Here is a 22854-nt window from a genome sequence, read left to right as displayed (position 1 = left end):
TCAATTTGAGACCTCTCTGTGCTTAATTTCCCACTCTGGTATGATTCTTAGGAGCTGTTGCTCAGACGCCCCTTCTAGAGTTCACAATTCATCACTTTCAGCCTAGTGACTTGATTATAAGCAATATCTGGAAAGAAGACAAACTTTAACCAAGATGGAAAGGATATTATCAAGTGCTTCTAAACACTGGGATGAGTATCCAAACTGTTAAAAAGGAGAAAACTCATTAACATGGGTGATTTCCACCTCAAAACTTTAATATATCTAGGATAGATGGCAATAACAAAGGGTACAAGAACACAAATTAAAATGAGTCCAAAAGATATTAAAAGGAGTGGGGGGGACATGTGAGAAACAGTCTAGTAGTCCACTTACAAAACACAGTATTTAGCCTTATTGGGAATTAAGTGCCAATTGTAGCAATTTTAACTATAAACAATTCTGTTTGCCTACCTCAATTTTAAAATTACCCAATTGCATAGATCCTGGAGCATCACTACATTAGCGATAAAAGCGGGTGAACTGCCTGTGCAGGAGTGTTTGCTTGCCAAATTTTCTTTGGTAATACACCCTTCAACAGAAGTAAAGTTTGCCTTGCAAACTGCTTCTAAGTGCGTGTTTGATTCTTTGAAGCACCTTGGCATTCATGTTATAAACTCACCAAACCAAATTTTTCATAGACTTACAGAGTCTCATACTGAAGCCATAATTAAACAGGCAGTCAGTATAGATACGTAAAGCGAGTCAGGTCGGTTTAAGAAGGCCAATTTTGAGTGAGTCCACAAGTTGGAGACTGTCCCCTGAGGGACTGAAATTCCTTCAGAGCCCTTCCTTCACCCTTCTCAAGAACCTGCCCCTGCTCCAACCTGTTGTTAAGGTAACCTGTCTCAGGAATTGCCCCTCCCTACAAGGAGCTATAATATTATTAATTAATGTGGACTGGGCTGCTCCATCCTGAGCTCCCTGCTTCAGCCCACCTGTTTCCCACCTTTTGGCCATCCCACCAAGCATTTCCTAGGCCTAGTCACTTAAGCCTTAATCCTAAGGAGAAAGATAATGGGAAGTGAGCAGGAGAACAAAGGAAGCCTAAGACCTATAAAAAGGCAGAACATCTCACTTCTAGGGATACCAGGATATCAGCTATGGCCCCCTTCACCCTCCTGGGAGAAGTCTATGTTATCCCTTTTAAAATAAACCCTGCTTTATATACTTTCCTCTGCATGCTTCTCTAATGTTCAAACTTCAACATATAAGGGAGCAGAACTCATCACTGATAACTGGCAGTATCAATACTCTCTCTTTCTCTCTCTCTCTCTTTGTTAATCCTTAGCTTAGTTTGTTATTTGTTCTTCAATTAACAAACTTATAATATTGTCTCCTATTATTTTAAAAAATATTATAAGGAAAGAGAAAATGTTTTACAAGTATTTTATGCAATGGGAATAAGATTAAAGGTATCCTTGGTAAGGATTAATTTCAGTTTTTCACTGTCTGAATAGCAAATACTCAAATTTTACAAATTGTTCTTGAAATGCAACTCATTGTAGTTGTGGTTCTATTTCATTAATTTTACTTTATCACAGTGAAAGGAAATATTTATTAATCTTCCCTTTTGCATTATAATCTCACAAGTGACTTATGCCAGGGAAAATTATTAAAGATGTTGAAATGGAGAAACCATTGATTATTAGTATCCTGTCCAGAATATTCTTCCGGATTAATTTAGAGTTCCATGGTCTTCAGTCTACTTTAAAACGCTAAGTCATGGAAAACTGAGGAGTAATTAAAAAAAATAATTATTTTTGGCAAATGCAGATTGTTAAGTTGGTTTGAGGTGATTAAGCAACCTGCAAGTGCCAAAGAACCACCAATCAGGTGCCAACAGAACCGCTTGTCAATCAGCAGGGTCTCCTGGCCAATCCTGGGTCTTGGCAAGTTCTCTCAACCAACCCCAGTAGGTCAAGAGACTCTAAAAAACTCCCTTTTCTGTCCAAGCCCTCCCTTCCTGCCCTAACCCCAATAAAAATTTCAGTCCAGTCCAGTCCCCTCTCGCTTATCCTTAAACCCACTCTGCAGGTCTAAGGGTTCTGCCCGGGAAGAAAATATCAATAAAGCCTCATTCAGCAGCCTTTTAAAATCTGCCTACTATTGGTCGACACTGCCTGATGTTGGCCAAAGAAATTCTTTCATGTATATTCTAAGCAATAAATATATTTTTTAAAAAAATTACATTATTATTCTAACATATAACTTTAAATAGTTGTGCAAAAAATTTTTTTCAATTCAAAAGCTCCTATTGAATGTCATATATTAGACATATGGAAAAGGGGATTGGAATTTAAAATGTAAATGGTTCCTTTGTGCCCTCTCTCTCCATTCTCTCTCCCTGTTTTATCATCCCAGGGGCAATTTACCACTGATCCTCATCCACAGGGCCTCTTAATATTTTATTTATTTAAAGACAGGGTCTCCTTGAGTTGCTTAGGGCCTCACTAAGTTGCTAAGGCTAGCTTTGAACTCACCATCCTGTCCTGCATCAGCCTCCCAAGCTGCTGGGATTTCAGGATTGCACCACCACGGCTGGCTCAACCAAGACTATTATCCTGAAGACTTCTATATTGAACCAGTTATAAAGTTATTTTTTGTTTTGTCCGTACATAGGAAAAGCAAATAATGCATTTTTTTAATGAAACAAAGTTTGTCTGATTGTTACTCAAAAGCCAACACTTAGTAATTGAGAATTGGTGAGAACAAAATGAGGTTTATTCTAGGCACATCACCTGTCAAAATGGAGAAGGATCATCATCTCCCCCACCAGCTTCCCCCACCCCATTCCCCCACCCCCGCCAAATGACCATTTGGGGAAACTCGGGTATATGAAAGTGCTTTTTTAGGTAAGTATAGGAGTTGCAGTACTATTACTGAATGTTCAGTCCTTGTTCCTTAAATCAATCTAATAAGGAGGACACTGGTTTTGAGAAAAAACAAAAAAGTTTTATTGCTTTGCTAGTAAAGGAGAAACACAAGGAACCCCTGTCCCAGAGGCTTTGATTCTGCCCACCAGGGGAAACAAAGAGTTGTTAAAGAGGTGAATCAAAGGTTATGTTTCATTTGTTCCCTGTCCAGTGTTTTGATTCACTTGTTAATTTGGGAGATAGTCATTTCTTACATCTTCTGGGCCATCCTTGAAGCCTGAGTTATTTCATTTCTATGCTGGATGTGTGCTCAAGGACAGATAATAGCCTAAGATGGGAAATAAAGGTTAACCTGTTTCCCCAAGGTTGGGGGAGGGGGACAAGAGATGTCTATTTTAAAATAAGCCTCAGTGACAGAGCAGCAAGGGCTATATTCAAAATATGCCAGTGGACAACTGTTACTGTTACAAGAAGGCTTTGTGCTGAGTGGGATCTGCTTCTCCCTCTCCACCCCCTCCTCTTTCTTCAAGCCAGAATATTACTATAAACCTTGTCATTTTAGGGCTCGTTTCTATGGTTATTTAAACAGATCTATTAAATTTCTTCAAGTGAAATCTCACAGCATTTTGGATGCTTTGTGTTACCTGATGCTCAGGACTAGAATAAAAAGAAGCATTACAACTTCTGATGTTTTGAAAGCCATCAGATGTTCTTGGTTCTGTGAATCTACAGAATGATTATTTAGCACTGAACATCTTCATCATTTTGTTTTTTCTTTTTCTTTCTTCCTTCTTTTTTCTTTTGGAATTTAGACTGCTGAAGAAAGTAAAGTCAAAGAAAAACAGATAAAGGAACAGCTATTATTATAAATTCACTTTCTTCCAGATTCAATAAGAAAACATTCTAGCATACTTGACTTTAAAAATTTCCAGAATGGAAAAAAAAAAGTTGTGTTCACAACATATATTTAAATGAAATGTACATGTATCACAAGATGCTTTTTATTCTTATTACCAGTGTTATCATTATAATTGCATTAATATTCTTTAGATAATGAGTATTCTGATCATTTGGTTAAAAATCAAATGAGATATCAGCTCTATTGTCTGGTTTCTGTGGAGTGACTGCTTCTTTGGGGAAATAGATTATGACAGAGTACAAATTCATTTCTGTTCTTTCAGAAAGAAAAAAAAAGCTTCAATTAAATGTTAACACCCCAGGTGTTTTACATCTCTTCAATAAAAACATTATCACTTTAGCTATTGAGACAGAGGTATGTCAAAAATCCAGATGCTTCATACATTTCCTCTGGAATTCAATGAAGAAAGTTAGGGGAAGTATCTGCATGTGAATTACTTTCTACAATGGAAGGCATCCTGACACTGATTAATTGCTAAGCAAAACCCATTTTCACTGAAATGGCAGTTATATGCAAATATCAGAGGCCAACTGAAGAAGGTCTGGAATGACATTCTACTTAGAAGAAATTTAATTTTCAGGAAAGAAATGAAACATACTAACATAGTAAGACTTGTAGAGAAACAAGCCAATATACCTTGGAGATATAAACTTATTTTTCTGTTTTCAAATTGTTTTTTACTTCACATGTTCATAAAAGTATTTTTTTTTTACCTCTCCTCACCCCCTGGCCAAATCTGATGCATTTTTACTAGTCTAGAGATGTTTTCCAGAAATAGGTCTTGGGAATCGTTAATATGTAGTCTTTTCTCCTGGATATGGAGATCCAGAATGAACAGGTGGGCTAAAAAGATAAATGAAAGGTTTGGGAACTTAAAATAAGATGGGTCCTATTAATAGTAATTTCTGTTAGAGGACATGAAAATAAAACCAATCTAGTGTTATCAAGCAAGGGCTTACTCACTACCTGAGGAGCATAGTAGCCAATACTATGGCTCTGGTGTAACAGTGGTCTACATTTATGCTTTGAATATAGATAGCCCTGGTTTCTCTGCCACTGCAACTTATTGTTTAAATGGATGTTTCTTTCTCTTCCTCTCTCCCTCTCTCTTCCTATTCTCTCTCCCTTCTTAATTTTGTGGGAAATACTATTACCTTTCTTCCCCATCCTAGGCAGTTATTTGTCCTTGAGCACATACCCACCACAGGAAGGAAGTGATTCAGACTTGTTTCTGGGAGGAAACCAGAAGATGTAAGAAATGGCTATCTCCAGAATTAACAAGTGATTTACAACCTTGGACAGAGAGTGCATGAAATTCAGCCTTCCGATTCACATCTTTAAAAACTCCATGTCCCCTCTGATTGGCAGAATCAGACTCTGGGACAGGAGTCCCCTGTGTTTCTTCCTTGATAGCAAAGCAATAAAATTTGTTCCTTTTTCTCAAATCCTTATCTTCATTATTGAACTGGCATGGGGACAAGGACTGAGCTTTCAATAACACTGGGTTTTGAGAGAAGAAAAAGCTTTATTGCACAGCACAAGAACAAGGAGGCTAGGAGCTATAGAGAAACACAAATCTGCCTCCCTGATTAGTTTGTAGTGATAGGGTACATACAGATGGGAGTGGTGGGAACAGGAGGTTAAGAGAGTAATTCTATAAAATGAGCCTACTGTGCTTTCCTTTTTAAATTTTACTTTGTATCTCGGTGCTAGAGACTGAGTCCACAGTTGCTTAACCACTTAGCCACATCCCCAGTCCCTTTTATTTTGAGACAGTGTCTCACTAAATTGCAGGGCTTCACTAAGTTGCTGAAGCAGACTTGAAATTATGATACTCCTACCTCAAACTCCTGAGCTGCTGGGATTACAGGCATACGCTACTACATCCAGCTCATACTTTCTTTTCCAAGAAGCACTTTAACTGTAGCTCTGTTTGGCTTAAGTGTAAGGATCCCGCGAAATGTCGGAGAAAGAGACCACCAAGTGACCACTCATGCAATTGGCAGAAGGGGGATTTATTGAACCAGCATGCTGGGGCTCCATGCCCACTCAAGAAGGGAAAGCAGCCCAGAGCCCTGAGCAGGGGCTGAGCACTGCTTAAGTACACTTTTTGGGGAGGGCAGAGGGCTTTGTATACATCAGAACAAATCATCATGAGGCGTGGGAAAATTGAATAACAACTCCTAAACATGATTGGTTCATTCATTGGCGGGAACAGGTCAGGCTGGAGTGATAGGTCATTCCTAAGGAGGGGGTTACATTTAAACTGATTGGTCCAGGCCCTGCAATGCCTACGTGCGACCACACAGAGCCCTTATTAAACAACCAATAGTCAGGGGAAATATTTACTGAGCAGTTCCAAGCATTGTCTCAACAGCTACAGAAATTTCAGGTTTTGCAGGTAGCATAGAAACCTAACGATACCTAATCCTTTACATTTTAACTCAGACCTTGCAGCTTAGAAACTTTACAACACCCGGTCTTTTACCCTTTAACTTTTACGCTTTAACTTCAATTTCTTTTACCCTTACATAAGTGGACAAGATATTTCTCACTTCTCAGCAAACTACCTGTTATCTGCAGGAGAAATGCAGGTCCAAAATAGTATCAATAAGAGAAACCCAAGTTTCCTTAAAAGGGGGAACTTTTGTGACACTTTTCATGAACCAGATCCTGAAACTCAGGGAAATAAGAATAATTTCTCCTAACCCTAAAATCTGTAAGAACTTATGTTGTCATGGCAGTGGGGAAGTGAAAGTCTGATGTCATTCTGCTGTCAGTCAAAAATCAAGAGGTGGACCTGGGTGGGACTCTTTGGACACTTCTCTGGGATCTCCAATAAAACTAGATTGCAGGAGAAGCACGCTATTCCTCTTCTTTCTGAGAGGTCCCACTGTATCCATTTTCCCTTTCCCATCCCTTCTAATGAACTTGTTCCTGTTACTCTGAGCAACTACATGTCTGAAATCTTTTTGACTTGATGGCACAAATCAGGGGTTGAATGGGGGTCTTCATGTTGCCTCGGTTTCCTGGATGGCCTCAGCCCTGTAAGAATAACAAGGGAAGGTATAAAAAGGAGAGCAGACAAGTTGCTTGTGAGAGGTTCTAGGGTACTTTTGTGCAAGTATAAGCAGTCGTTAAGATTACAGTTTGCATGTTTCTTCTCTGAGGAATTTTCATTCTGTGAAAAAAAAATTTTTTTGAGATTTTAAGATTAAAAGGTCATTGACCAGTAAACTGCTTTCTTTTGTACACATTCATTCTTGAAATGTTTCTACACAGTTCTTGAGTAGATTCTGGAGACTTTTTCTGAAAGACAACTTAAGCACTTTGTTATTTAGGAATTTATGGGCAGATACGTTCAGTTCTAAGACAATTTCTTTAGTAAAAATATACCACCATCACATGATCAAGCACTTGTAAAAGAGAAATTTTGGACTGGGATCAGAATTTGCTTTAATAGTGCTGAAGGAAACTGAACAGACCGAGGACAAACCCTCTGTCTTCCTTTCTCTGCTTATTTGCAATGAGTATAAATTTCTACTTGACATGTGGAATTGAAGTTCTCTGAAAAAGCTATATCTACATTAAGGATCACATAGACTGTTTAACCTTGGTGACTAGAATATTATCATTGAGCCCTTTAATAGCCATTAGATTATATTTTTGTGCATAACCTAATATTCTCATGATTATTAGGTTAACTTGTTTGAAATTATTGAGGTAAGAGTTTAGGGACATCAACATGACAGAGGCAGGTACAAGGAAAATTCTGACTGTAGTATAAGATAGGGAGATGAGTCATGTTCCTGTTTATGATAAATCCCATAACCATGGCAACTCCCACCATAGAAAGCTTATCACCACAGTAGACTCCGCCAGGGCTGGAGTGTATGGTATGGAGGTTCATGGTTAACAAGCAAAGTAAGTTGCAGCAGGAAAACAGAGTTAGCCTTCTCTAGACAAAAGCTAGTTAGGTATTTTCTCAACAAGTGAGTTATTTCAGAATACCTACCACTAGGCTTAATAGATGACATCTGTAACTTTAGAAAATAAAACACTGTGAGGATCAGACCATGCTGTACACTTTACACAGATCTGTTTACTCTTGATGACTTAGGAAAACAAAGAACAATAGTTGATTCAAAGGTCACATACCCCATAAACTATGGCAGAGGATAACCAGAGGAAAATGCAAGAGTTTTTCCTGCAGAGCATAACTCTGAAGTCCATTTAGATGATCTGTTTCACAATCCCCAATCCAGAAAGGAAAATGAGTGGTGAGGGAAAACCTTCTACCATATGGTACACACTGGATGAGCTGACTTTGTCCTACAGGGTCAGGTACCAGTTGGTAGGAGATTCCCATTCAACTTCACCCAACTAAGCAAATTATGTATTTCAAGTAACATGTGTGGTCAGATTTTGATGTCTAAATTTGATAAAAAATGGAGCTACATTTCTATATGACACCGAAAAGTGGCCTTACATTGTCCAGTGATGGGATCTCCATCAGGTCCTCAGGGGAATCTAGGAGGAAACAGAGTAACTGTCAGTATGTTGGTGATTGGCAATTATGAGTTGCTAAGGGAGATTTCATGTGTGTGGACACAGGGCTGGAGTGTATGGTATGGAGGTTCATGGTTAACAAGCAAAGTAATTTGCTGCTAGGCCACCATTCTGTGTGGAAGAAGGATGGGAACAAAGAGGAACAGAAAGAAAGGAGACACAGAGGCCTTGGCCTTATAGCAAAGGCATTATAAACAGCACAAAATAGTCAATCTAAAATGGTATTAAAATGCACACTGAGTCAATGGAAGAATCCATCATTCCTCCCAAATGTTTTGAACTCATCCAAATTACTAATATCTTAACATTTCCAAGACCATTTCAGTTTATCAGAGCTAAATTAACGCTGCTAGATCATTGTTTCATCTGTGTTTATAGGATTTACTAATTGATTAAAGGCACATTTTTCTCTGTGAAACAGACTCTATTATGGTAACTACATTCTATTGCATTCAACATTAATTATTGTCAGGAAGATAACTAAATACAGAAAATTTTAAAAAATGAAAATACTACAAATAATGGTTGACTATTTCTACCTTAAGATTGTCCTTACACCATTGTGTCCACATACCTTATTTCCTCCATATGATCAGGAGAATAATCAACTAGCAGAATTTGAGCATTTATTGCTTTTGGTTATTATCATGTGTTCAAAATATTTCACCAATTTTTGCATGTTTTGGATTAGCTTCTAGGACTTGACTACAGAACTTACAAACATGGGCTGTATGGTCTTACATAGTCCCTTGTACCTCTGAGGATCTGTGAACTGATCAGAAACACCAGGGTATACTTGTGCTTTTTACATGAATGACCAAGCCAAAGTCTGTGGGAAAGCCTTCATATTACCACCCTGATTTCCGAGAGAACTGAGGAAACATTATTTTAAAGGATAGAATCTGTGAACTCTGTAGGGTATAGAACTTCAAGACACAAAAATAATCACTAAACTCCCTGCACAGTGTTGAATGACTTTACAACTGAGTTATAAATTCACTTCCTGGTAGTTGAGAGCAACAGGATCTGCCCACAATATGAGGGTCCTTGCATCGATGTTTCCACAAACATATTAGAAGAATTGGATCATTAATTTTGGTAATTTGGTTTCTCCAGCTGAGCATTGGGGATAACAAACCAAAACTTGAGGTTCAACAACATTGAAGACTGGATGAATTAATGTTTGTAAAGTATGTTTTTATGATGAATTTTAACTTTTAGGAAGTTGACTGGAGCCAGTTTTTCTCACAGGTGGGAGATGTCTCTTGAGAAAATACTCAATCTCTCTCTCATATAGTTATGTTTACAATCACATAACACTGTACATAATGACAAAGACACCACCAATCCTCAAATACACAACCTGAAATAAATCTAAGGTGAGCAAACTATTTACAGAACTTGAAACATGCCTATAATTTTACCCACAAAATCAAGTCAACATTTCCTCTATCCTTGTTCCCTTCAGAAACCCAGAATCAGGGGGCTTTTCATAGAGAAGCCAGTAAGGATGCCACACCTGTTTTAGCTGAGTGGAAATTCAACTCAATTTGAAAGGAAATGTTGAGTGAAAATTGAGGCAGCATAAGGAGAAGGAAAGACATGAGAAACTGAGCCTTGGTGTTCTGCTGATGCCAATAAAAGGCAACAATAGATGATCAATTTTTAAAAAGTACTTGAGTCCCATCACTCATAGTACTTGCTTTGAAGCTCAGATAAATGATGTTCTAAAGCCCATGAAATACTCCAATATAATATATGCCAAATGGCATATAATAAAACTCTCAAGGATAAACTGTTATGGATTATGATTCAACAGTATTCAAAAGTATATGGCTTAGGGTATAACACTGGGGCATGAAGGAATAAAGACTGCCCCAAATTCTGTCCTCCACAATGTCTCTCAGGTAATTCTGAATTCTGTAAATTTAACCAAAGCTTCCCAAATACAGGGAACATTTATTCCAGGAAAAATGAATTTCAGATCAGTAAGCTTTGTGGCATTTTAACCTGTCCTAGTCTCATCCTCTACTCAAAAATTCTAAGGTTGGCTTAAAAAATTGCAGCCACATTCATAGTATAGACTAAAACAAGTGTCTAATAAAAACCCTGGGTCCCGAGTCTCTACTGGGCTTTTCTGTTAGACAACATCTCACATGCTCTCCCACCCCTCTTCCATATCTAGAATTCACCTATTTCTTATATAGGATTTTCCCCTTCAGAATGTACACATTTTAGGAGGGAATGGATTTAAGATTTAAAATGTAGCCATATTTATCCACTAAGCCTTTCCTATAAGATAAAATAATAGGCAGTGAAAAGTACAGACAATATTATACTTTAAAGTAACTGTCACAAATCATATATTTTTCCTTTTAGCCTTTCTTTTCTCTGCTATGTGCTTGTATTCATTGTGTGAGGAGGCTTTCTGTGTGAACAGCAATAAACAGTGAGATGGGGCATAATGGGGATCTGGTGCCCCTGCCCAATGCAAGAATTTCAGAGAGTGATTAACAAAGCTAATAATAAAGTTGTCTCTGAGTTTTTATCTGTCAGTGTCCCAGAGTGTGTAGCACACAGAGTTTCAGCACTTCTCAGGGTCATACTTATAATGCCATCACTAGAGTATTTACATTTCTTCTCAACTTTGGAGCAGGTGTTGAGAAGTAACCGAGCACTGACCAAGTTTGATTGGTTGTCTGCTCCCACGTATCTTATCATCTGCTTATGAACACAAGCTATTAAAAGGGATCCTAAATAGAGTAAGTTATACTCTATGTATGTATATTCTGTCTAAATACATCCTATTGTCATATATAACTAAAAAAAGAAAAAAATCCTTAAAAAAGGAATTCAACTTGCCCTAAAATGAATTTTTTAGGTCATATTTAAACTATAATAAGCACTCTTCATGGTATGAAAGTAGATACAAACATCCTTATGTGGTAATTAGCTTTTCATGACAAAAATGTCTGACAAGACCATCTTAATAAACAAAAGTTTATTTTTGGTTCATGGTTTCAGAGGTCTCAGCTTATGGTCAGTTGACTCCATTACTCTGGGCCTGAGGTGAGGCAGAACATCATGGTAGGAAGGGCATGGCAGAAGAAAACTGATCAGCTCGTAGCAGCCATGAAGTAGAGAGAAGAGAAGGAAAGAGAGAGAGAGAGAGAGAGATGATCCCTAGGAGCATGCCCCTAGTGATGTAACTTCTCTACCCATGCCCACCTGTCTATGATTACCACCCAGTCGTCCATTCAAATTATTAACACATCAAATGGGTGAATCCACTGATGAGGTTACAACTCTCATAATCCAGTCTTCTCACCCATGAACATTGCTGCATTGCTTAACACGTGAGCTTTTGGGGGATATTCCTAGATCCAAACCATAACACCATCATTACTAATTCCTTCCCAATATCTAGAACAAATAAATACAATAGCTCATTCATGACCTATAAAACTGCATTCTAAAAACTTCATGACCCATTTATACTGCTTTAGTATAGGTGGTGCCATATTTTCTCTACTGATTACTCAACTGAGGCAATACCTGGGTAGGTGTAAAAGTGTCTTCACACGGAAAGCATTAATGGTCTCCAGCATGAGAAAATGCATGTATTTATATGAATATATACCCTTATTTTTGTTACATTGTATTTTATATACACATATATTTATTTGTAAATGTGTACATACAAAATACATCAGAACTAGAAAACAGATTCACTGTGTCTAGATGGCAAATTGAAGGAGAAGATAAAGGTTTAGAAAATGTATCCTTCTGATTAGAAGCCACTAAAAACAGTGATGAAGAAGCAGTTCAAAATCCTCATTTGGGGAACAATGGAGTGAGCAGTGAATGTTCCTTCCTGTTACCTGGGCTTATCATAGTAAATGCAGACTAAATGGGAACAAAAAGGATAGCTCTTAGAAAAATGACTGTCCCACTGCCAGGGCCATATAATTATTCAATTGAAATTTCATGGAACATGGATAAAGCAGCACTGAGAATGAACCTCATTGCCATAAATGCATAAAGTAACTATGAAAAATATTGCAAATAAATAAGGTCTTATTCCAAGAACCTAGAAAGGAGGGCTGGGGGAGTAGCTCAGTGGTAGAGCCCTTGCCTAGCATTCAGAGGCCCCTGGTTTGACCCCTAGCATCACAGAACAAACAGAAAACCTGGCAAGTGAGAATAAAAATAAACAAAGAGCTATTGTAAAACTGGACATACAGTATGTAAGACTAGAAATCAGTGAGATTGAAAATATACATTCATTCTCTGACAATACCAGTCAAATTCTTGGATCTCTAAAAAGGATCCTTGGTGTGTTGCAAAGCAAAATGGATTACTCATATCAAAAATAAAATGGGTGATAACTACTACAGACATTGCAAACCTTTAAAGAATGACAAAGGAAGCCTATAAGTAACTTTAACTACTTTGACAATCAGACCATTTTCCCCCAGGAGCTTCAATTTTATTTTAAGATTTGTGAGAAAGAGAAATTTCATTAAGAATCATCTCTGTTATTCCAGAAATATGGGAGAAAGGACAGAGAAGAGAAGGGAAGGGGGATGTGACCTGGGGAAAAAAACAGTCCCTGGTGTCTCTCCCAGATAAGGGTAGAGAGGCTCCCATAAAAAATTCCAGGTGGCTCCACATGCCTTATGACTGGAATCTGTGTGGAGAAGTCCTCAGAAGTTTGGACACCTGCCTCCTGCCTTTCTGAGATGATAGATATGTTAATTAGCATGGGTTAATCATTCCACACTGTATAGATTTATCTAAATATTACTTTATACCATAAACATATACCGTGATTTTTCAGTTGAAAATTGAAAATGATATTAATAAAATCACATAAAAATTTTTAAAAAAACGTGTATACAATAAAATGCTGTCTTGCTCTACCTACTTGGTTTTGTCTGCGTCTCAGCTGTTCACTTTCATTGAAGCCACTTTGTTTCTGAATCCGGCCATCATGCAGCAACATGGTATGCAGCAACATATTAGCAGAATATGGGTGGCAATCCTAGTCACCTCCTTCTAGCCCTGGCTGCAGTCAGGGTTACAGTCTGCAGGCCCACCGTGGGGTTGCCAGGTGGAGACAGAAGTTTCTTCTGACGATTTGTCCCAGGATGACTTGCTGCTCTCTGCCTCCCACCCACTGCTACTCATCCAGAAGCTGGTTGGGAGGGGTTACAGGGGCATGCTGGGGGCTATTCTGGGAGTGGGGGTTCTTACCTGCAGGCTGAAGTGAGAATGGCAGGCAGGCTGGCCCTTATGCCATCCTTTTGCCCTGATTGCTTGTCCTCTTCAGCCAGTTGAGAGGCTCAGAGGGCAAGGAGGGGAAGATGTGAAGGGCAGGTTCACTGGCATTCCTCTTTGAGTGGGGAGTAAAGGTGGAAGGATTTGTGGGGACTGAGTAAGGCCCCACCATCAGATGTGCAGGCTTAACTTGGAATGTGCAGCTTGCCTCCAGTGTTATCTGGTGCTGCATCAGATATGTAGCCATTGCCTCATCAAATTTTCTGTTTACCAAAGATACCGAGGCATCGTTCAGGTCATAACTCTTGACAAACATGATCTTCATTGTTATGGGGTTCTGGTGGTTGGGGAATTACTCCTTAGAAAGAATCCATGCATACTTGTCACCCTGGCTCAGCCACAGGTGCCCCATGCTTTGGTCTACAGTGGGCCCCTCCTGGGGTGGATGGTTAGTAATTGACTGATGACGCTTTGCACTTCAGTGGAAGCAGGAGAGGGAATGCTGTACCTTGCATGCAGGATCTGCTCCTTCAGCTGCAAAAAGGTGATCCCATTAAATGGGGGGGGCACCCTATGACCATGAAGAACAGAACAACACCCAGGCTCCAGATGTCCACTGTGGGGCTGTCATATCCTTCCCACTGGTAGAGTTCTAGGGCACAGTACGGGAGAGTGCCGCAGATTGCATCCAGCTTCTGCTCAGCCATGAACCTGTTGTCCAGTCCGAAGTCAACGATTTTGATGTTTCCTCCAACATCCACTAGGATGTTCTCCAGCTTCAGATCTCTGTGAGCGATGCCCTTCTTGTGGCAGATCTGCCTGAACATTCCTTCTCCTGTATGCCAATGACCTCTGGGATGTGGGCAGTAGCTGTCTCCCACTTGCATGCTCCATCACAAGGTAGATGTTTTCAGTGGTTTCAATAACATGAAATAGTTTGATCACATTTGGGTGTCCCACAGCCTTCATTATAGAAGGTTCAGATATAATAAAGGGGAAATTCTGCTCTACCTTTGGCAAGACTTTTGCGTCCACCTCTGTCTCAGTGAGCATATGGTGATCCCGTTTCACTTGGGCAAAGTATCCCTGCCCAGTGTCCCTCAGGACCCTATAATGGCACATGAAGGTATCCTCAAAGGAGGAACTGGCTGAGAGGCCTTGCCACACAGTCATCCCCTCCACTACACTCACTACCCTTACTACACATCGTAAAGAGCAACACTAACTATGGATGCTAGCTAAAAAGAAAAAAGGAAGGAAAAAGAAAAAAAATACCCTAAAATACCCAAAACATATAATACCAAAATAAAAAATCAAGTCCCCCCCCAAAAACCCCCCTCAAACCTAAAAAACAAAATCAAAATTAAAAAAATCAACAACCAAACCACCAAATGAGCTAACTAACTGGGAGTCCTACAGGAAACAACCAACCACGAGCTCTCTGTGCTTAAGTGCCAGGGCCTTATATAGGTGGTGTTTGAAATTCCCTCACACTGGCTCCTTGGTGAGGTCAGAGCAAGAAATGGCCCAGTTACTGCTGGGCCTAACCCACGGTGGTGGTCTCTTTTTTTGGCCTCCAGGATGTTTTCCACTTAAATAGTGTGTATGTGTGTGTGTGTGTGTGTGTGTGTTTGCATGCACACACACATGCACATCAGTGGCCTTTTCATTTCAAGTTTGGAAAATTTGTAAACTTTGAGCTTTTAAAGATCACAGTATATTCAATTCATTTTACTCCCAGTTCAGAAGATTGGTGTCAAAAGGATGATAGCACTTCATTCACATCGTGATACTGTGACAACAGGCTTAAGACACTGTAGGACATACTACTATTTATGGGGCTTAGAGGAATGAAGATTTGATCATTATTTCCCATAAGATCCCATCAGATTTTTTATCAGAAACTCTGTAATCCAAGCCAGGTGTGGGGGGGGCATATTCCTGTAACCCCAGCAACTCCAGGGGTCAATCTAGAGAATCATAAATTACAAGTTCAAGGCCAGCCTCAGCAACTTATATTTCTAAAAAATGAAAGGGCTGGGGATATATTTGTGGTAGAGGGCCTCTGGGTTCAGTCCTCAGTACCAAAAACAAAATAAACAAAAAACTTCCAACTAACCACTCAAACTGGAACTCAAAATCCAATAGGTTCATATATTCAAAGTGATGGACAAAACCTGTCAGCCAAGAGTCTTCTGGCTAGCCAAAGTGTCCTTCCTGAAGGTGGGAGAAATGGAGGCATTCCAAGAAGCCTCAGTCTCTCTGTGCTTTTGTAACAAAATACCTTAGACTGGGTAATTTACTAGCAACAGAAATCGATTTCTTGTTATTCTGGAGCCTGGCAAGTCCAAGATGGAGGTGCTAGGAGATCAGGATAACTTCTTTTTCTGCCCTCACATGGTAGAATGTACAGAAGGATTAAACTCATTTCATCAAGCCTCTTCCTTCCTTTCTTTCTTTAATCTTGCTTTATGGTTTTGTGTGTAATACTGGCAACTGAACCCAGGTCTCACAGGTGCTAGGTAAGTGCTCTACCACTGACCTACATCCCTAGCTTTTTAATTTTGAGGCAAAGTCTCACTAACTTGCCCAGACTGGCCTCATACTTATGATCCTTCTGCCTCATGGGAGTAGCATGGATTATAAATGTTCATGCCCAGCTTAGTAAGTGTGTGTGTGTGTGTGTGTGTGTGTGTACACATACATGCGTGCATAGTGCTGGGAACTGGATCTGGGCCTTGTGTATACTAAGGGCATACAGCCCATCCAAAAATTTGAAACCCAATGGCTTAACGATTTCCTGAAGACCTCATTTCTCAATACTATTGCAATGAGATTGAAGTTTCAACAGAAATTTTGGAAGGACACACACTTTCAAACCATAAACCAGATAAACAAGAGTTGAGGGAGCTGGTCACCACTAGATGGTCTCTGCACGAAGGGAATCCTTCAGGTTGAACTGAAGGAACTCCAAGCTGGTTAACGACGGAAATATCTCTGGTAAGGGCAAATTCATCACAATTGTAAAAGCTGGTGCTACATTTGTTGTCTATGTAATTGAAGACATTGATGTAACAAAACCCCCAATTATTAAAACTGTTATTGAACACACCATGTATATGCATGTAAACCTGTGACAATAGTAACTGACAGGAAATGGGGTTGAAGCTGTTTATGAGCATTATTTTGTACGTTATTGAAATTTTGCTGCATAGTTCATGCCATAGTGTTAACATTGATGAAATTCCCTAGAAATATATAGAAAGCAAACCCAGAATGAAAGGTATGGGAATTAAAATAGACAGATATTAAAGAACCAAAATGACCACGACTTACTCTATTTGAAATATTATAGATTGAATTTGAATACCTTAAGTATTAAAATATAGAATTTGTAATTTACCACTAGGTAAATTTCTAGGTGTAGTTTTTTTCCCCTGGAGTCCCCTATCATGATTTAACTAATTCTAGAAAACCCCCTCAGATCAGCAAAGAGGAACACACCCAAGCTTCTTTTGTAAAGTTATTATTACCATTATACACAAAGCAGACACAACCAGTACACAGAAAAATACAGACCAATATCTTTCAGGGTTTGAGACATAAAAATCCATTAAATTTTTATCAAATTGTATTAAAAATGGATAAAGGAAATTTTATAGTATGGCCAGTTGTGGTTTATTGGATGAAAGAAAGCCTGTTTAAATATTTGAAAATAAAACAATGTTATATATTAACAGGTTTAAAAAATCTCATGATCTTATGCAGCTATGCTTAAAATGTCTGACAGAATTCAGCAATCATTCACCATTAAAAGACCAACAAGCTAAGCAACCAGAAAACAAGCAAACCTCTGAGCAAGTTAAAAATAGCGATGAATTTCCTCAACTTGATAAAAATTCATCTGAAAAAACCTACAGCTAATTAAACTTAATGCATTGCTCTTAGGATCATGAATGCATTTGTGCCTTTTTTTTAAGAATTAAAACTTTTGTTTTTATTTTTACAGATCAATAGAAGAATTTTCTAATCAATTTCATTTTATTTTCTATAGTGTTAAGTTTTTATTACTAATAAATGTTTGATTTTTAAAATTCAAACATTATTCAGATACAGTAACAATTGTCCTTTAAAAAGTACAATTCCATGGTTCCCAGAGGTGCACCACTGTCACCATTACCTAGTTCCACAGCATTTTCATTGGTACAGAAAGACCCGTACACATAAGCATCCTTTCTCTTTTTCTCCTTGGGTTTGTGCTGATAAAATTTTAAACTTCCTTTTCATCAATCTTTGACATTGAAAAATGGACACATTTTCAATTCTAACCCTCCTTTTTTAAAACCAAAACTTATTTACTTTGAATTCAAACTCAAACAATTCCAAAGCAATGCACAAAAGCAAATTAATGGTAGTGGACAGTCATCATTCTTTAACTCAGAAAACTAAATTCAGTCTTTCTCCTTCAATTTATTTTTTTTTAAATTTTTATTGTTGGTTGTTCAAAACATTACATAGTTCTTGATATATCATATTTCACACTTTGATTCAAGTGGGTTATGAACTCCCATTTTTACCCCGTATACAGATTGCAGAATCACATCAGTTACACATCCATTGATTTACATATTGCCACATTTGTGCCTTTTTGCAGAGGACATAAATGTCTCCATAGAAAATCCCTTGGCATTTTAAAATAGCAGTAGCAGCAGCAGTAGAAAAATACTCGCATAATCAATAAGTAAGTTAAGTGAATTTCTAGTGTACAAGATAAATATACATAATTTACTAGCTATAAAAATATGGACATTGAAATAAAAACATAACAATTTCAATGCTAGTTACAATCTCACAAAATTATAAATGTGTAGGTATAAATCTTAAAAAAACACAATTTAATTAAAAAAATTACAGCAAGATTTTTTTTATAACATTTGGAAAATCACAGATACCTTCCACAGCCCTCCTGCATTACTCAGAAGAACCAGAGAAAGCACAAAAGGAGCTGGTCAGATGATAGGAAGAGGACTTGACGTCCTGGAAGTGGGAAACTCCATCCCTTTCCTGGAGACCTTATTTGGGCATTAGTGGAGAAGTAGCCTGTAGGAGGAGGCTGGACTAGCATGTGTTGGTGTTCCTCATCCATGTTCCTTAGAATAATGCAGAAGAAGGTGACAGTTGAGGATGACATAGGACTTTGCCGCAGGGATACTGGGATCAGCCTCAAAGCCTCAGATGCTGTAGCCCTGTTGAAAGGTGCTCATCTGGATTGTTTGGAATAGGTGCCATTAGTGTGCAATGAGGGATGAACAGATTCTTAAAGTTTTCTACCTTTAATGTGCTACATGACTGGACTGTGTCCCCTCTCATGTCCTCCATGGAGGAGTGTGTGTGTAATTTATTCTCAGTGGACCCTCAATGGCTCCAGGACAACTCTGGAATGTACTCTGCAGGTGAAAACACCTTAGGTAGCTATATATTCACCTTCCATAGATCAGGATTCTTAATGGGAGAGAGAAATTGCATAATCATAATACTGAAAATCATAATACTGAAAATCCAGTATTTGGGAATCAGACCATGTATTATGAACAGAGACAAAGTGACCTGAAGAACTGCAGAAACAAGCGAGGCTCTCAAGTCTCTGTGCCATGGGGAGGCTTGTGTCCTTTGACCAGCAGGGGGCACCATGGGAGTGTCCTGTGGTCCCTACACAGCTGTAAGGAACATTCAGTCAAAGGAGCCCTCACCTCAGGCCCTGTGCTCACTGATTGGAACCCAGGTGTGTCCACTCTGGTCTGTTAGTGTCCATTGTGTAAGAATTTTTGTCTTACCTCAACAGGTGCTTCCTCCCAGGACTCTCCCGAGAGGGGAAAGTAAATCTTCTTCCTGCTCAGTCTGCAGTATAAACTGAGCTCCAACACCAGAGCTCAGGGTGTAGCTGGGGCATTCATGCTAGAAACATATTTTCATAAACAGCAGCTCTTCCTCCAGCAGAGTGATGGTGGTGGTGGGGAAGAGGACCTGGCCTGTGAGGATCAGGAGGCTGTGTTCACCACGGTCCAGATTCCCTGCTTTCTACTGCTTCTCTCTCTCTCCTCCAGGGAGGAACAAGTTTCCAGGATGCTTGAAAGCCAACCAGCTTGTATCAGCCATTGTTTCCTGTGCTGGGGAAATTTTACCTTTTCCCCTACCTGGTAACCCATGCATGTCTGTGTGTGCAGATTCTCTCTCCCAGTCTCTGATGACTCAACTGCCTCTCTCTGTATCTTCCAGAGTATCTGTGATATTCATCAATACCCTGAGCAGTGGGATCAGTGATAAATATGCACTTGAGCATGTCTATCAGTGATGGATACAGGTTCCAGTGGAACTCTGCTTCCAGTGGAGTCTTCCTCTGTATCCCCTGAACTCCATACATACTCTGATCAAAGTATCAGAGCTCTATGGTCCCCAGACACTTTTCTAAATCAAAAGATGCCTTGGACAGTGAAGGTTATGCTCATCTCTGCGCTCCAACCTAGGGTGGAGGCCTATTGTTACTGTGTAATCTGGCACAACAGTATTCCTCATGGGGACACAGATGGCGAAATGATACAAAATCCTTACTTTGTTCAGACTACTGAAACATGACTCTAATTTAACTTGCATATACGACTATACATGGAAACAGCTTCTGGGTCACAAGGGTTGTCCTCCCAATTTTGCAACAATATTTCCAATTTTGTTTGTTTTCTGAAGTCACACATACACTAAAAGCAAACAAAACAAAACTCATGATGCCAAAGAAAGTCCCTGGTGATCCATATAGTGAGCTGGTTTTCCAATCTGACCCTGCAAGCTGAGTCATGGACCATCAACCTTCCAGGAGAGAGAGACTCTGTTGCTTCCTGGAACTCCAGGTTCTTCTGCCATATTCAATGTACTAATCCCTCCAGTCTCCACTGGCTATCAGGAACTGGGAGATGGGGATGAGGTGTAATTATTTGATATGTAAGAGGTTATTTTGTGGGGGGTGGATTATAAAAGAATTCACTATTATCTTTCTGGGCAAATCTCCAATGTGGGCTCCTCAGGAACTGATGGTGACAGTGAAATTCTGATGAAGAAATTTAGGCCCAGTATTCTGGAAGGTATGGCTCTGACTTGGTCCAGAGCTGGCGTAAAATAGAAGCAAGAGAGAAACAGCCGGGGGAGGTCCAGGGAGAGCGGGTTATATCAACAGGCTCAACTTCCTGACACGTGGGCTTCTTCTAGAGACATGTTTAGGGAAGATGAGTTCCCAAGATTATGTAAAATAAGGAAATTGATGTTGGTAAGTGGTGATCTTTCAAGGAAATCAGAGGACAGGTGTGGAGTTAGATATGGTAAATAGAGTGCAATATAACAGACTCCACGCTGAGGGAGGATTATAGGGCTGAGGTTAAGAGAAGATGATGTGGCAGAAGCTGGGGCCTGGGGCAGCAGAGGCCTGGGGTTGTGTCTAAGGGTCTTGGGAAAAACTGCACAGCAGTCATGTCAGTCCTGTCTCTAGTACTCTCTGTCCCAGCCTCTGTCCCTCTGAGTTTCTGGGAGTGTCTAGGTCACACCCTTCTCCATGTTCTCTTTCCCAGCAACAGCTCAGAGGGGCAGGTTCATACTGTGTTCAGAGAGATCATGCAAAGCCCAGTGGAGAACAGTTTTGCAAGAAGTACAGTCTCTGCACAGGGTGTGGAGGGTGGTGAGGAGGGTTGGGGCTTTGGGGCTCCACTAGGAGGGCTCAGGCCACTGGTGTTCCTCCAGCCTGGACTCCTTTCACCTTCCTCTCTTCACTATAGCTCTGCCAGGGGTGTGACTTGGAGCTGAGATTCCTGCATAGCAGGGGGTCTTCAATTCTAGGCATTGGCCCCAAACTGTTTTCTTCTGAACCTTTTTTTTTTTTAACTTGGAGCATAATAATTATGCAGAATGTTGAGTTTTATTGTGACCTCTACATACATGCACAAAACATAATTTGATCAATTCGAACCCCCAGTACTTGCTTTCAACTGCTCCCTCCCCTTAAACCCCTTCCTCCATGTTATAATCTCTCTTATATTTTCATGAGATCCACTTACCCCCTTCTTTCTCCTAGCTTCCACATATGAGGGAAACACATGACCCTTGACTTTGAATCTGGCTTGTTTTCTTAACTTGATGCTCTTCACTCCTAATTTTCCTGCAAATGACATTATTTTGTTGTTCTTGATGGCTGAATATACACACACACACACACACACACATATAAGAATATATCACAGTGAATCTTACTATTGTGCACATCTACAAGACTGGAGTCCTAATTAGAATACTAATTAGATGTAATTTCACACTTGTATAATTATATCAAAATGGATTCTACTCTCATGTATAACTAAAAAATACCAATAAAAATACTCCATTGTGTATATGTAACAGTTTTCTTATTCATTTATTTGTTGATGAATTTCTAGGCTGGTTACATGACTTGGCTACTGTGAATTGTGCTACTATAAACACAGGTATGCATGTATCTCTAAACTATGCTGACCACAGTTCTTTGGGGTAAATATCAAAGAGTAGATGCAGCAGCTGGTTCATGTGATGGTACCATTCCTTGTCTTTTGAGAAGCATTCACACTGATTTCTATAGTGGCTATACTAATTTGTCTTCTTTCCTGCACATCCTCATCAGCATTTATTATTAGTATTATTGAATTCAAATGAAACTTCAGTGTAGTTTTGATTTGTTTTACCCTAGAGATTTTTTTTTTAAAGAGAGAGAGAGAGAATTTTAATATTTATTTTTTCGGCGGACACAACATCTTTGTTTGTATGTGGTGCTGAGGATCAAACCCGGGCCTCTCGCATGCCAGGCGAGCGCGCTACCGCTTGAGCCACATCTCCAGCCTCTACCCTAGAGATTTTGAACAATTTTCCATTGGCTACTTGTACTACGTCTTTTGAGATGATTGTTTAGTTCATTTGCACGTTTACTGACTAGGTTATTGTTGTTTGGTGTTGAATTTTTTTAGTTCTTTATATATTCTAGACATTAATTCTCTGTTGCTGACAGAGATTCTCTCCCATTCTGTAGTTTTTCTCTTAACTTTGTTGTTTCCTTGGCTGTGCAGAAGCTTTGGAATTTGATGCTATCCCATTTATTGATTCTTG

Source organism: Marmota flaviventris, chromosome 1 (assembly GCF_047511675.1).
Source record: "Marmota flaviventris isolate mMarFla1 chromosome 1, mMarFla1.hap1, whole genome shotgun sequence".
Lineage (NCBI taxonomy): Eukaryota > Metazoa > Chordata > Mammalia > Rodentia > Sciuridae > Marmota > Marmota flaviventris.
The sequence above is the reverse complement of the archived record's forward strand: the minus strand, read 5'-3'. Positions refer to the sequence as shown.